We start from the raw sequence: 15179 nt of genomic DNA on the forward strand, positions 1-15179 counted from the left end.
GGGGAGCAATGAACGCAGGGGAGAAGGATGGGGAGCCGCGAACGCAGGGGAGAAGGATGGGGGAGCCGCGAACGCAGGGGAGAAGGATGGGGGAGCCGCGAACGCAGGGGAGAAGGATGGGGGAGCCGCAAACGCAGGGGAGAAGGGGAAAAGGATGGGGGAGCCGCGAACGCAGGGGAGAAGGATGGGGGAGCCGCGAACGCAGGGGAGAAGGATGGGGGAGCCGCGAACGCAGGGGAGAAGGATGGGGGAGCCGCGAACGCAGGGGAGAAGGATGGGGGAGCCGCGAACGCAGGGGAGAAGGATGGGGGAGCCGTAACGCAGGGGAGAAGGATGGGGGAGCCGTGAACGCGGGGGAGAAGGATGGGGGAGCCGTGAACGCAGGGGAGGATGGGGAGCCGTGAACGCAGGGGAGGATGGGGGAGCCGAGAACGCAGGGGAGAAGGATGGGGGAGGCGTGAACGCAGGGGAGAAGGATGGGGGAGCCGTGAAACGCAGGGCAGAAGGATAGGGGGAGGCATGAACGCAGGGGAGAAGGATGGGGGAGCCATAAACGCAGTGGAGAAGGATGGGGGAGCCATGAACGCAGGGGAGAAGGATGGGGGAGCCGTAACGCAGGGGAGAAGGATGGGGGAGCCGTGAACGCAGGGGAGAAGGATGGGGGACCCGTGCACGCAGGGGAGAAGGATGGGGGAGCCATGAACGCAGGGGAGAAGGATGGGGGAGCCATGAACGCAGGGGAGAAGGATGGGGGAGCCATGAACGCAGGGGAGGAGGATGGGGGAGCCATGAACGCAGGGGAGATGGATGGGGGAGCCATGAACGCAGGGGAGAAGGATGAGGGAGCCATGCACGCAGGGGAGAAGGATGGGGGAGCCATGCATGCAGGGTGGGAGGATAGAGGAGCCATGCACGCAGGGGAGAAGGATGGGGGAGCCATGCACACAGGGTGGGAGGATGGAGTATAAATATGGAGTATAAATACTAGGCCCTATAGGGGGGACACAGTCCATGATTTTTAGATATTACTGTATTATTTTATTATGTTACAGCTTAGAAGCAGGAGAGGACAGAGGAGAAAGCTTTGTTAGGGCTGAGAATGACCAGGGGTAGACAGTGAATGCAGAGCAGATGACTGGCCGGCAGCTCGGGCCTCCAGAGGCCATATTCACACCAAATCTTAACACCCAGGCAACTCCTCAAATGGAGGGAGAAAAATATTCTTAGCATCCAGTTCATGTATTCAGGGACGCTGCTTCCATTAGGCGATTTGAGCCCTTTGGCTCAGGCGGCAGAAGAGAGGGGGCGGCAGATTCCGTGGATTTGCGCTGCTAGGTTTTTTTTTTATAAAACTCCGGGGTCAAGTGCCCGCCCCCCCCTCCTCCCTCCCTCCTTCCTGCCCCCCCTCCTCCCTCCTCCCTCCTCCCTCCCTCCTTCCCGCCCCCCCTCCTCCCTCCCTCCCTCCTTCCCACCCCCCCTCCTCCCTCCCTCCTTCCCGCCCCCCCCTCCCTGAAGACGTATTACTCACCTTCCTCCAGCGGTGGCTGCAACTGTGTCTCAGCACCGGCAGCGCGTCCTGTCTTCAGCGGTCACATGGTACCGCTCATTTAAGGTCATGAATATGCGCATATTCATGACCTTAATTAGCGCTATCATGTGGATGTGACTGCTGAAGACAGGAAGGAAGACGCTGCAGAAGAGATGCCAGGAAGTTCTGTTCTGTGCCGCGCGGTGAGAGGTGAGTATGACAGGGAAAAAGGATGGGGAGCCATGCACGCAGGGTGGGAGGATAGGGGAGGCATGCACGCAGGGTGGGAGGATAGGGCAGGCATGCACACAGGGGAGAAGGATAGGGGAGCCAAGCACGCAGGGGAGAAGGATGGGGGAGCAATGAACGCAGGGGAGAAGGATGGGGAGCCGCGAACGCAGGGGAGAAGGATGGGGGAGCCGCGAACGCAGGGGAGAAGGATGGGGGAGCCGCGAACGCAGGGGAGAAGGATGGGGAGCCGCAAACGCAGGGAAGAAGGATGGGGGAGCCGTGAACGCAGGGGAGAAGGATGGGGGAGCCGCGAACGCAGGGGAGAAGGATGGGGGAGCCGCGAACGCAGGGGAGAAGGATGGGGGAGCCGCGAACGCAGGGGAGAAGGATGGGGGAGCCGCGAACGCAGGGGAAAAGGATGGGGGAGCAGCGAACGCAGGGGAAAAGGATGGGGGAGCAGCGAACGCAGGGGAAAAGGATGGGGGAGCCGCGAACGCAGGGGAGAAGGATGGGGGAGCCGCGAACGCAGGGGAGAAGGATGGGGGAGCCGCGAACGCAGGGGAGAAGGATGGGGGAGCCGTAACGCAGGGGAGAAGGATGGGGGAGCCGCGAACGCAGGGGAGAAGGATGGGGGAGCCGCGAACGCAGGGGAGAAGGATGGGGGAGCCGCGAACGCAGGGGAGAAGGATGGGGGAGCCGTAACGCAGGGGAGAAGGATGGGGGAGCCGTGAACGCGGGGGAGAAGGATGGGGGAGCTGTGAACGCAGGGGAGGATGGGGAGCCGTGAACGCAGGGGAGGATGGGGGAGCCGAGAACGCAGGGGAGAAGGATGGGGGAGGCGTGAACGCAGGGGAGAAGGATGGGGGAGCCGTGAACGCAGGGGAGAAGGATAGGGGAGGCATGAACGCAGGGGAGAAGGATGGGGGAGCCATGAACGCAGGGGAGAAGGATGGGGGAGCCATGAACGCAGGGGAGAAGGATGGGGGAGCCGTAACGCAGGGGAGAAGGATGGGGGAGCCGTGAACGCAGGGGAGAAGGATGGGGGAGCCGTGAACGCAGGGGAGAAGGATGGGGGACCCGTGCACGCAGGGGAGAAGGATGGGGGACCCGTGCACGCAGGGGAGAAGGATGGGGGAGCCATGAACGCATGGGAGAAGGATGGGGGAGCCATGAACGCAGGGGAGAAGGATGGGGGAGCCATGAACGCAGGGGAGAAGGATGGGGGAGCCATGAACGCAGGGGAGATGGATGGGGAGCCATGAATGCAGGGGAGAAGGATGAGGGAGCCATGCACGCAGGGGAGAAGGATGGGGGAGCCATGCATGCAGGGTGGGAGGATAGAGGAGCCATGCACGCAGGGGAGAAGGATGGGGGAGCCATACACACAGGGTGGGAGGATGGAGTATAAATATGGAGTATAAATACTAGGCCCTATAGGGGGGACACAGTGTGAGAGGACAGTGTGAAGAGGGGGCCGGTATAGAAAGGAGAGGTCAGTGTGAAGAGCATGTACCATAAGAGAGACAGTGTGGGGGTCATATTTTGTGCAGACAATATAGTGAGGGGCAATTTTTTATTCCGGAGCATTATAATGACACTTGTATCTTTAAGGGCGTCTTGTGGAGATTTTCTGCAAAAGAGCGGAAAAGATGGAAGTCTGCAGAGATGGCTGTGGCTGAGAAAACTCATCATGGGGTCTGGACAAGATGAAGAAAAGAAGAACGGCTCCAGAGTCAACGCCATCTATAAGGCACCTGGATGTAAATGTTATTTGTGATACTAACTAATTCTCATGTTTTTATTTATGTTAGGAGCTTTAAAGGGGATGTCCAGGTTTGTAATGAGTCTGCAGTCATTCTTTGTGACTGCAGACTTCTGACTTCTCACAGTGCGAACTGCACGCTGTCAGGATTGTCTCGTGCTGGTGATTTACATACACGCGGTGATGTGCTGACTAGACATATGTGGCCTCCGTCATTGAAAATGAACTAAGCGAGGCCGGGCACGTCTAGGCGGAATGTGGTCAGAAGTATACAAATCACATGCTTGTGCTGACATGACCGTCCACCGGCAAGGGAGAATCCTAGTAGTGTGCAGTGCATTGGTTGTGAGAATTCAGAAGCTGCGATGTCAGGATTCAGCTCTGCAGGTTCCAGTAGTCGTCACATGGACACGTCACTCATATGCGATTTTCATACTTGTGGTCCTGTGACATCGAGCTTCTCTTCTGCTTCTCTCAGTTTTTCAGTGAACATTGAGAGCATTGGGGAGAGGAGCTCGTGGGTACATGACTAAGTGTGCAAATCGCATATGTCCTTGGTGGAGGGGGGGCACCAAAATGAATTCTTGTCCCTGGTGCCAGAAACCCTAGATACACCTCTGCCGGTATGCCACTGCGAGCGGCGATTACCGGGTCCGGTGGAGGGATGTGTGTGCACAGGCAGTGAGGCAGGGACTGTGGGGGGGCGCCATTTTTCTGTTCGCCTCAGGCAGCAGAGAGGCTAGGTTCACCCCTGATGCCTCCCCTATCCTCCCACCCTGCCTGCATGCCTCCCCTATCCTCCCACCCTGTGTGCATGCCTCCCCTATCCTCCCACCCTGCGTGCATGGCTCCCCATCCTTTTTCCCTGTCATACTCACCTCTCACCACACGGCACAGAACAGAACTTCCTGGCATCTCTTCTGCAGCGTCTTCCTTCCTGTCTTCAGCGGTCACATCCACATGATAGCGCTAATTAAGGTGATGAATATGCGCATATTCATGACCTTAAATGAGCGGTACCATGTGACCGCTGAAGACAGGACGTGCTGCCGGTGCTGAGACACAGTTGCAGCCACCGCTGGAGGAAGGTGAGTATTACGTCTTCAGGGAGGGGGGGCGGGAAGGAGGGAGGGAGGAGGGGGGGCGGGCACTTGACTTCGGAGTTTTATAAAAACAAAACAAAAAAAACCTAGAAGCGCAAATCCACCGAATCTGCCGCCACCTCTCTTCTGCCGCCTGAGCCAAAGGGCTCAAATCCCCTAATGGACGCAGCGTCCCTGCATGCTGGTACCCCCACCTCACCAGGTGAGGAGCCATGAGTTGAAGGGTATGTGCACACGTCCGGAATGCATGCAGAATTTTCCTGAGATAAACCTGAGGTTTTCCGCAGGAATTCTGCGTGCACATTTTTCGCGTTTTTTTGCACTTTTTTTTGCGGATTTGTTTGCGTTTTTTCCCAGACACTCCAAATGCCATAATACAGTGGGAAATCCGCAAAAAATCTGCAAAAATAATGAACATGATGCTTCTTTTTCCAGGAAAGCGTTTTTTTGCGGAAAAAACGCATCATGTGCACAAAAATAGCAGTATGCATTCTAAATGATAGGATGCATATGCATGCGTTTATGCGTTTTTATAGCGTTTTTATCACGAAAAAAGGCGCAAAAATCCAGAACGTGTGCACACAGCCGAAGACCACTGGTCTGATCCATTAGTGACCCTTTTAGGGATGAGGTGGGGATTTGGCTATATCTAGTGGTCTCCAACCTCTGTGGAAAATCTGCTGGCTGCAATGACATCTCCATTAAGCAGATCACAAACAACCAAAGCCCTCACTGGAATGTAGTCACACAACACAATGACCTTTCATCTCCCTAAACAAACATGTCTGAGGAATGCATGATTGAGTGTACAGTAAATCACAGCAGTGGGGTGTGCTGAAGGAGGAGAAGCTCATCCTCTGTATGTGGACAGGAGACCTGATCATTATATAAGACAACAATGGTATGGAGAAAAATGAAGTCATTCAATATAAAATGTTAGAAAGTGGCAGATTACTAGAGCAAAGTGACAAACGAGACAAGAGGTGCACATACCACCGATGCAGTTGCACCGGGGCCCGGAGGTGGAGAGGGAATCCTTGCAGGGCAGCTAATACTGAGGGTAATCTGGCCTGTTCCTCGGGGCCCATGGCCAGATTTCCCTCATGTGCGATGGACAGGGAGCGATCTCTGTAGCTCCGCTGCCTACAGGAGAAAATAGCAGCGGAGGTGCAGGGATCTGTCCTCTGCTTCCCGCCTGACACAGGCAGTACGCTGGATGACGTTAGCAAGTGGCGCGCATCTGTGTCAGAGAGTTTTTGGTGACCACGATGCTGCGGGGGGGGGGGGAGGGGGGATGGTCAGAGAGGTGAGTGGTTGTGTGTTTTTTGTTTTTTTTTAAACAATGCACTGGGGAGAGATCCAGGACAATTAGGAGTAGTGGGGCAGAAGATAACAATGATGGAGGTGGGGGAGAAGGCAATGATGTGGGTGTTGGAGAGGACAATGATGGAGGTGGGAAGAGGGCAATGATGTGATGCGGGGAGAGGACAATGAGTGGCTGGGGGATTGGGATGGGAGGAAGGGGGACTTATAATAGACTAATGAACAGGGGAAGGGGGATGAGGATGTTAGAAATGGATGTGAAATGAATTGGGTGGTGGAAGGGGTGCTAAGTGCTCCCCAATACATTTGACTTAAAATGTATTGGGGAGTGGAAGATGAGGTGATAAGGTGCATAAGACACTTGAAAAGGAATTGAAACGTGGGAGGCGCTATCAGGGACTTGTAATTAATTGGGAAGTTATTACTTTTGACTTGCGTTTGAAACTTAAACTGTAAAGCGCTGCGGAATATGTTGGTGCTATATAAATATAGATTATTATTATTTATTATTAATACTCCAGGCATACAAAATATCCACTCACATATAACAGAGGAATAGACCGGGGTGTGAAGGTAGGGGAATAAACGAAAAAAGAGAAGGATGAGGAATTACCACACATACAAACCAAACAAGTCACATAACTCCTCCAACTCTCCTTCTCATATGTACTCATCTCCCACCGTTAGCCATGCAGCAAATGCTTGCTCTGACAATGATTTGTATCAGGGCCCAGATTATTAACGTGAAAGGAGTGGCTAACCGAGCCCAGCTGTGAACACAGGGATTTCCAACATGGCCGATTTACCCCGTTCTGCCAGAAGAATTAAACACATTTAAAATGAAGGAGAAGTGCTACTTCTCAGCACCGGAGTAGGAGCAATCAGACACTGCGTTCTTTTCACTCCCCACTGACGCGGTAACCCTGTTACAGTATCCCCTCTTCTGCGAGGAACCTCCGGAATCTCAGGACCAGGCCTATCGGGATGTGCCATGTGAAAATCCAGACAAGATCAGTCTGGGCACATGAACATCAGATGCTGGTACCCACATCCTCTCCTCAAGACCGTACCCCCTCTAATGTACCCGATTCTGAAGCGACCGACAAACACGAGAATCCAAGATCTTTGCAAACTTGAAACGCCTAGTTTCCATTGACAATGACAGGAGATGGTGGTAGAGATGATGGTACTGAATAGGGTTGAGCGACTTTTAGTTTTTTAGGGTCGAGTCGAGTTTCGCGAAACCCAACTATCTCAAAAGTCGAGTCGAGTGAAATCGGCCGATTATCGCGAAAAGTCGGGGATCGACCGAAACACGAAACCCAATGCAAGTCAATAGGGGAGCATAGTCAGCAGTGAGTGGAGGCCAGGAAAACATGTACAGTGCCCATTTTAATGGTAAAAACATACATTCTTGTTACTGAAGCTTGTCAATCTTAATTTACCTTATAATAATAGTAAGGCATTGGAAATTGGGGGTCATTTGGCTAAAGTTGTGGGGGGTAGGGCTGGTTCAAGTATTTAGTGGGCCCAGGAAATCTGGACCACATCACGGCAGTGGAGCAGGGAGAGGTAAGTATTTCAACTTTGCAAGTGCTGTGATCCTGAGCAAGCAGGGGGGGCCCACTCGTTGGTATTGGCACTGGCACAGGGCCCCTCAAAGTACGGCGGTGTGTTTGCACGGCGGGGGCGCCTCCCACCGGCAGGGACACTTTTGCGTACTATGAGGGGCCCTGTGCCAGTGACATCGCCAACGAGTTTACCCCCCCACACCTGATGAAGGAACCTGCACCTTCATCTGCACCTTCCTCTTTCTCCCCGTGTAAGGTGGTATGGTATGCGGGAAGGGTAACCTGACTTTCTGCAGGGTCACAATCTTGCTGTGTAGCGTGCACGGGGAATGTTGCGTTATGGGTCAATGTACCAGCAGGCTCATCTATCACTGGCTGGGCAATGGGCAGGATGAGGAGGAAACACAGATATAGGCCCAAATAATAAAGTAACCTAAATGCAGTTCAAAATTGGTAACAGGACTAACCAGGGGGCATTGCTTTGTTCAGTGGAGTACAACTGTAATGAGAGGCTGACACAGTGAGTAGGCCCATATCAGTAAGTAGGCTAAATGCAGTTCAAAATCGGTAACAGAAGTAAACAGGCGGCACTGGTTTGTTCAGTGTAGGAGAACATCAAGGAGCGGCAGACACCGTTAGTAGGGCCAACAAAACAAGTAGGCCAAATGCAGTGTTATATTAAAAACAATTTAACGAGAGCCTAAAGATAGAAGCTAGGGAAAGGCAACCTGGAGAACACCTTGGAGCGGAAGACATCGTTTGGAGAACCCAGACCCAACTTGTAGGCCTAATGCAGTGTTGTTTCAACAACTACTTAACAAGAGCTTCAAGATAGAAGCTAGGGAGAGGCAACCTGGAGAACATCTTGGAGCGGCAGACACCGTCTCTACAACCCAGACCCAATTTGTAGGCCTAATGCAGTGTTGTTTCAACAACTACTTAATGAGAGCTTCAAGATATAAACTAGGGAGAGGCAACCTGGAGAACATCTTGGAGCGGCAGACACCGTCTCTACAACCCAGACCCAACTTGTAGGCCTAATGCAGTGTTGTTGCAACAACTACTTAATGAGAGCTTCAAGATAGAAGCTAGGGAGAGGCAACCTGGAGAACATCTTGGAGCGGCAGACACCGTCTCTACAACCCAGACCCAACTTGTAGGCCTAATGCAGTGTTGTTGCAACAACTACTTAATGAGAGCTTCAAGATAGAAGCTAGGGAGAGGCAACCTGGAGAACATCTTGGAGCGGCAGACACCGTCTCTACAACCCAGACCCAACTTGTAGGCCTAATGCAGTGTTGTTTCAACAACTACTTAACGAGAACTTCAAGATAGAAGCTAGGGAGAGGCAACCTGGAGAACACCTTGGAGCAGCAGACACCGTCTCTACAACCCAGACCCAACTTGTAGGCCTAATGCAGTGTTGTTTCAACAACTACTTAACGAGAGCTTCAAGATAGAAGCTAGGGAGAGGCAACCTGGAGAACACCTTGGAGCGGCAGACACCTTCTCTACAACCCAGACCCAACTTGTAGGCCTAATGCAGTGTTGTTTCAACAACTACTTAATGAAAGCTTCAAGATAGAAGCTAGGGAGAGGCAACCTAGAGAACACCTTGGAGCGGCAGACACCGTCTCTACAACCCAGACCCAACTTGTAGGCCTAATGCAGTGTTGTTTCAACAACTACTTAACGAGAGCTTCAAGATAGAAGCTAGGGAGAGGCAACCTGGAGAACACCTTGGAGCGGCAGACACCTTCTCTACAACCCAGACCCAACTTGTAGGCCTAATGCAGTGTTGTTTCAACAACTACTTAATGAGAGCTTCAAGATAGAAGCTAGGGAGAGGCAACCTGGAGAACACCTTGGAGCGGCAGACACCGTCTCTACAACCAAGACCCAACTTGTAGGCCTAATGCAGTGTTGTTTCAACAACTACTTAATGAGAGCTTCAAGATAGAAGCTAGGAAGAGGCAACCTGGAGAACATCTTGGAGCGGCAGACACCGTCTCTACAACCCAGACCCAACTTGTAGGCCTAATGCAGTGTTGTTTCAACAACTACTTAACGAGAACTTCAAGATAGAAGCTAGGGAGAGGCAACCTGGAGAACACCTTGGAGCAGCAGACACCGTCTCTACAACCCAGACCCAACTTGTAGGCCTAATGCAGTGTTGTTTCAACAACTACTTAACGAGAGCTTCAAGATAGAAGCTAGGGAGAGGCAACCTGGAGAACACCTTGGAGCGGCAGACACCTTCTCTACAACCCAGACCCAACTTGTAGGCCTAATGCAGTGTTGTTTCAACAACTACTTAATGAAAGCTTCAAGATAGAAGCTAGGGAGAGGCAACCTAGAGAACACCTTGGAGCGGCAGACACCGTCTCTACAACCCAGACCCAACTTGTAGGCCTAATGCAGTGTTGTTTCAACAACTACTTAACGAGAGCTTCAAGATAGAAGCTAGGGAGAGGCAACCTGGAGAACACCTTGGAGCGGCAGACACCTTCTCTACAACCCAGACCCAACTTGTAGGCCTAATGCAGTGTTGTTTCAACAACTACTTAATGAGAGCTTCAAGATAGAAGCTAGGGAGAGGCAACCTGGAGAACACCTTGGAGCGGCAGACACCGTCTCTACAACCAAGACCCAACTTGTAGGCCTAATGCAGTGTTGTTTCAACAACTACTTAATGAGAGCTTCAAGATAGAAGCTAGGAAGAGGCAACCTGGAGAACATCTTGGAGCGGCAGACACCGTCTCTACAACCCAGACCCAACTTGTAGGCCTAATGCAGTGTTGTTTCAACAACTACTTAACGAGAACCTGAAAATGGAATTTCAGGACAAGAAACCATGAGAACAGCACGGAGCGGCATACACCGTTAGTAGACCCCAACCACACTAGTAGGCCAAATTCAGTGTAATATTAACAACTACTTAAGGAGAGCCTGAAAATGGAATTTCAGGACAGGAAACCAGGAGAACAGCAAGGAGCGGCAGACACCGTTAGTAGGCCCCAACCAAACTAGTAGCCCCACTGCAGTTGTTCGATTAAAAAACTATTTAACAAGAGCCTGAAGATAGAAGCTCAGTAAAGGCAATCAGGAGAACACCTTGGAGCGGAAGACTCAGTTTGTAGACCACAACGAAACTTGTGGCCCCAATGCAGTTTTATAATTCTGACAGGCTGAAAACCAGCCTTTTTTTTTTTTTTTAGAGGAGGACAGCTGTATTAAGTGGCGCAGACAGACACTGCTAGTAGGCCTTACACCACAAAGTAGGCTCACTGCAGATTGAAAAAAAGTTACATGGGTACACGGTCGGCATTGGTGTGCTCAGCGGAGGACAAATGGAAGGAGGGACCGCAAACACACTTAGTAGGCCTAAAATAAAAAAAAATAGGCTCAAAGCACCTTCGATTATGTGGCAGGGGTACACAGGCAGCATTGGTGTGGTCAGCGGAGGACGATTGGAAGGAGTGTCTGACACAGTTAGTACTCCCAAAAAATAAATAGATGTTAATGTCTCGCAAAACAACAAAAACAAAAAACAAAAGGGTGGCATACTTAGGTAGAGGGGTGGGCTCCTCTGCTGAGTTTCAGACATAGTAATTTGGCGCTAAGTATTTACTGGTGTCAATATAGGACACTGACCCTGACTATTTTAACTAGCATCATACATGTCAACAAATTGGTATTGTCAGTGCCAGGCATTGAAGGATGTCAGCGCATAGACTAAACATTGTTGGAGCTGTGAGAGATAAGTGGTAGAGCACTGTTTGAGCTGGGGGGGGAACTCTCTTGTGGCCGGCGGTACAGGCCCAGGGCCCCTCATGTTACAACGGTGTGTCTGACGTTGGGTGCGCGCCACCACCGCCAGAGACACTTTATTGTACTATGAGGGACCCAGTGGCAGTGCCGTCGACCAAAAGTGGGCACACCCACCTCTTCAGACAAACGGCACTCTCACGGGTGCTGGCGCCAAGTGGCGAGACCACGGCCCCGTGGGGGGAGTTAGCCCATTTAGGGAGGTGTAAACATGTCGTATGCTGGACAAACAGCTGCTGCAAATTAAGAGATTGGAATAGTCAGTAAGACCAGTCCACAAGCAAGACCTTTTTATAGGAAAGCTAGGTGTCAGCCGGGAAAGGTGGGGCAAAATAATTAGAAATCCATGAGTGGTTCATTTTAATGAAGGTTAGATTATCAAATATTTTGGGTAGCCAGACGAGTCCTTTTTTCGGTCAATATTGAACCAGCAGCACTGAATACTCTTTCTGATAGCACACTAGCTGCTGGGGAAGCAAGCTCCTGCAATGCATATTCTGCCAATTCAGGCCAGGTGTCTATTTTGGATGCCCAGTAATCAAATGGGAATGATGGTTGAGGGAGAACATCGATAAGGGATGAAAAATAGTAACCATACTGGACAAATGTTGTCTCCTGTCACTTTGAATTGATGCTGCAGTACCTGTCCTGTCTGCGGTCATTGCGAAATCACTCCACAACCTGGTCAGAAAACCCCTCTGTCCAACGCCACTTCTGATTTGTGCAACTCTAACACCTCTGCCCTGTTGCCCCCTGCAGCTCGTGTGAGAACCATCATCGGCGCTGTGTGCTGGGAATGCCTGAATCAAACGGTCTACAAGAGTTGCTTGTTTGGTTGCTAATATTTGTTCGAGGTTCTCATGTGGCATGATATTTTGCAATTTGCCTTTATAGCGAGGATCAAGGAGGCAGGCCAACCAGTAATCATCATCGGTCATCATTTTAATAATGCATGTGTCCCTTTTGAGGATACGTAAGGCATAATGCGCCATGTGGGCCAAAGTTCCAGTTGTCAAATCTGCAGTTGTGCTGGGTTGAGGGGCAGTTTCAGGCAAATCTATGTCACTTTGTCTCCCTCAAAAAACCTGAACCTGGCCTTGCAACGCCACCAGTTGCTATTGGCCCGGGAGAAGCTTCCTCATTCAAAAAATACTCATCCCCATCATCCCCCTCGTCCTCCTCCTCTTCGCCCGCTACCTCATCCTGTAGACTGCCCTGACCAGACAATGGCTGACTGTCATCAAGGCTTCCCTCTTCCTCGGCTGCAGACGCCTGCTCCTTTATGTGCGTCAAACTTTGCATCAGCAGACGCATTAGGGGGATGCTCATGCTTATTATGGCGTTGTCTGCACTAACCAGCCATGTGCATTCCTCAAAACACTGAAGGACTTGGCACAGGTCTTGTACCTTCGACCACTGCACACCTGACAACTCCATGTCTGCCATCCAACTGCCTGCCCGTGTATGTGTATCCTCCCACAAATACATAACAGCACGCCTCTGTTCGCACAGTCTCTGAAGCATGTGCAGTGTGGAGTTCCACCTTGTTGCAACGTCGATGATTAGGCGATGCTGGGGAAGGTTCAAAGACCGCTGATGGTTCTGCATACGGCTGGAGTGCACTGGCGAACGGCGGATATGCGAGCAAAGTCTGCGCACTTGGAGGAGCAGGTCGGGTAACCCCGGATAATTTTTCTGGAAGCACTGCACCACCAGGTTCAAGGTGTGAGCCAGGCAAGGAATGTGTTTGTTGTGAAAGGGCTATGGCAGCCATAAAATTCCTTCCGTTATCACTCACTACCTTGCCTGCCTCAAGATGTACAGTGCCCAGCCATGACTGAGTTTCTTTCTGCAAGAACTCGGACAGAACTTCCGCGGTGTCTGTTGTCGCCCAAACACTTCATTGCCAATACAGCCTGCTGACGCTTGCCACTAGCTGTCCCATAATGGGACACCTCGTGTGCAACAATGGCAGCTGCGGATGGAGTGCTCGCGCGACTGCGTTCTGTGGACGAGCTCTCGCTTCTGCAGGAGGACGAGGAGGAGGGGGGGCGAACGCCTACAGCCAACTGTTTCCTAGACCGTGGGCTAGGCAGAACTGTCCCAATATTGCTGTCTCCTGTGGACCCTGCATCCACCACATTAACCCAGTGTGCCGTGATGGACATGTAACGTCCCTGGCCATGCCTACTGGTCCATGCATCTGTTGTCAGGTGCACCTTTGTACTCACAGATTGCCTGAGTGCATGGACGATGCGGTCTTTTACATGCTGGTGGAGGGCTGGGATGGCTTTTCTCAAAAAGAAGTGTCGACTGGGTAGCTCGTAGCGTGGTTCAGCGTAGTCCATCAGGGCTTTGAAAGCTTCGCTTTCAACTAACCGGTGGGGCATCATCTCTAATGAGATTAGTCTAGCAATGTGGGCGTTCAAACCCTGTGTACGCCGATGCGAGGATGAGTACTTCCTTTTCCTAACGAGAGTCTCATGTAGGGTGAGCTGGACTGGAGAGCTGCAGATCGTGGAACTAGCTGGGGTGCCGGTGGACATGGCAGACAGAGAGGGTTGGAGATGGTATTCTTGCTGGTGCCCTACATGCAGCGTTTCCTACTACGAAAATGGTGATTCCCTGACTGCTTTGGCCTGGCGACGAAATCTGCACATTTACTGCAGGTGGTGCGGGAAATGGTGGGCTTACAGTGAGGGAAGGGATGTAGCGTTGCTGACTAGCTTCATTGGCCGAGGGTGCTACAACCTTAAGGGACGTTTGGTAGTGAGTCCAGGCTTGCAAATGCATGGTGGTTAAATGTCTACGCATGCAACTTGTATTTAGACTTTTAAGATTCTGACCTCTGCTTAAGGTAGTTGAACATTTTTGACAGATGACATTGCGCTGATCATTTGGATGTTGTTTAAAAAAATGCCAGACTGCACTCTTTCTACTATCGGATACCTTTTCAGGCATTGCAGACTGAGCTTCTTTAACCGGATGTCCACGCTGTCCTACAACTGGTTTTGTTTTTGCCACGCGTTTTTGGCCAGATTCGGGCCTGGCAGATGGAACCTGTTGCGATGTTGATGCCTTTTGCGGCTCCTCCTCCTCCGCTTCAGAGGTACTGCCGCCTGCACCCTGTTCCCCCAATGGCTGCCAATCGGGGTCAACAACTGGGTCATCTATGACCTCCTCTTCTATCTCATGTGCAACTTCGTCTGTGTCACCGTGTAAGCCGGTGGTATAGCGGGGCACCATAGTGGTCATCATTCTCTGTCCTCCATAGTACACACCTGTGCAAGGCAAGATTGCCTTGTGCAGGCATGTACTACACAGGACAGAGAATGAACTTCAATCCAATATTGCAGCCAGCATGCAGCCAGCGGGTAAGGAAAGGGTGAATCAAACACCCGAAAACCCCACCTCTATGGCTGAAAATTGTTCCCTCCAAATTCATGTGACAGAGTCCCTTTAACAAAAAAGTGTGAAACAACTGAAAATATGTCTTATATTCTAGGTTCTTCAAAGTAGCCACATTTTGCTTTGATGACTGCTTTGCACACTCTTGGCAGTCTCTTAATAAGCTTGAAGAGGTAGTCACCGGGATTGGTCTTCCAACAATCTTGAAGGAGTTCCCAGAGATGCTTAGCACTTGTTCGCCCTTTTGCCTTCACTCTAGGGTCCAGCTCACCCCAAACCATCTCGATTGGGTTCAGGTCTGTTGACTGGAGGCCAGTTCATCTGGCGTAGCACCCCATCACTCTCCTTCAACCTGGAGGTGTGTTTGGAGTTATTGTCCTGTTGAAAAATAAATGATGGTTCAACTAAACGCAAACCGGATGGAA

This window comes from Ranitomeya imitator, chromosome 9 (genome assembly GCF_032444005.1).
Source record: "Ranitomeya imitator isolate aRanImi1 chromosome 9, aRanImi1.pri, whole genome shotgun sequence".
Lineage (NCBI taxonomy): Eukaryota > Metazoa > Chordata > Amphibia > Anura > Dendrobatidae > Ranitomeya > Ranitomeya imitator.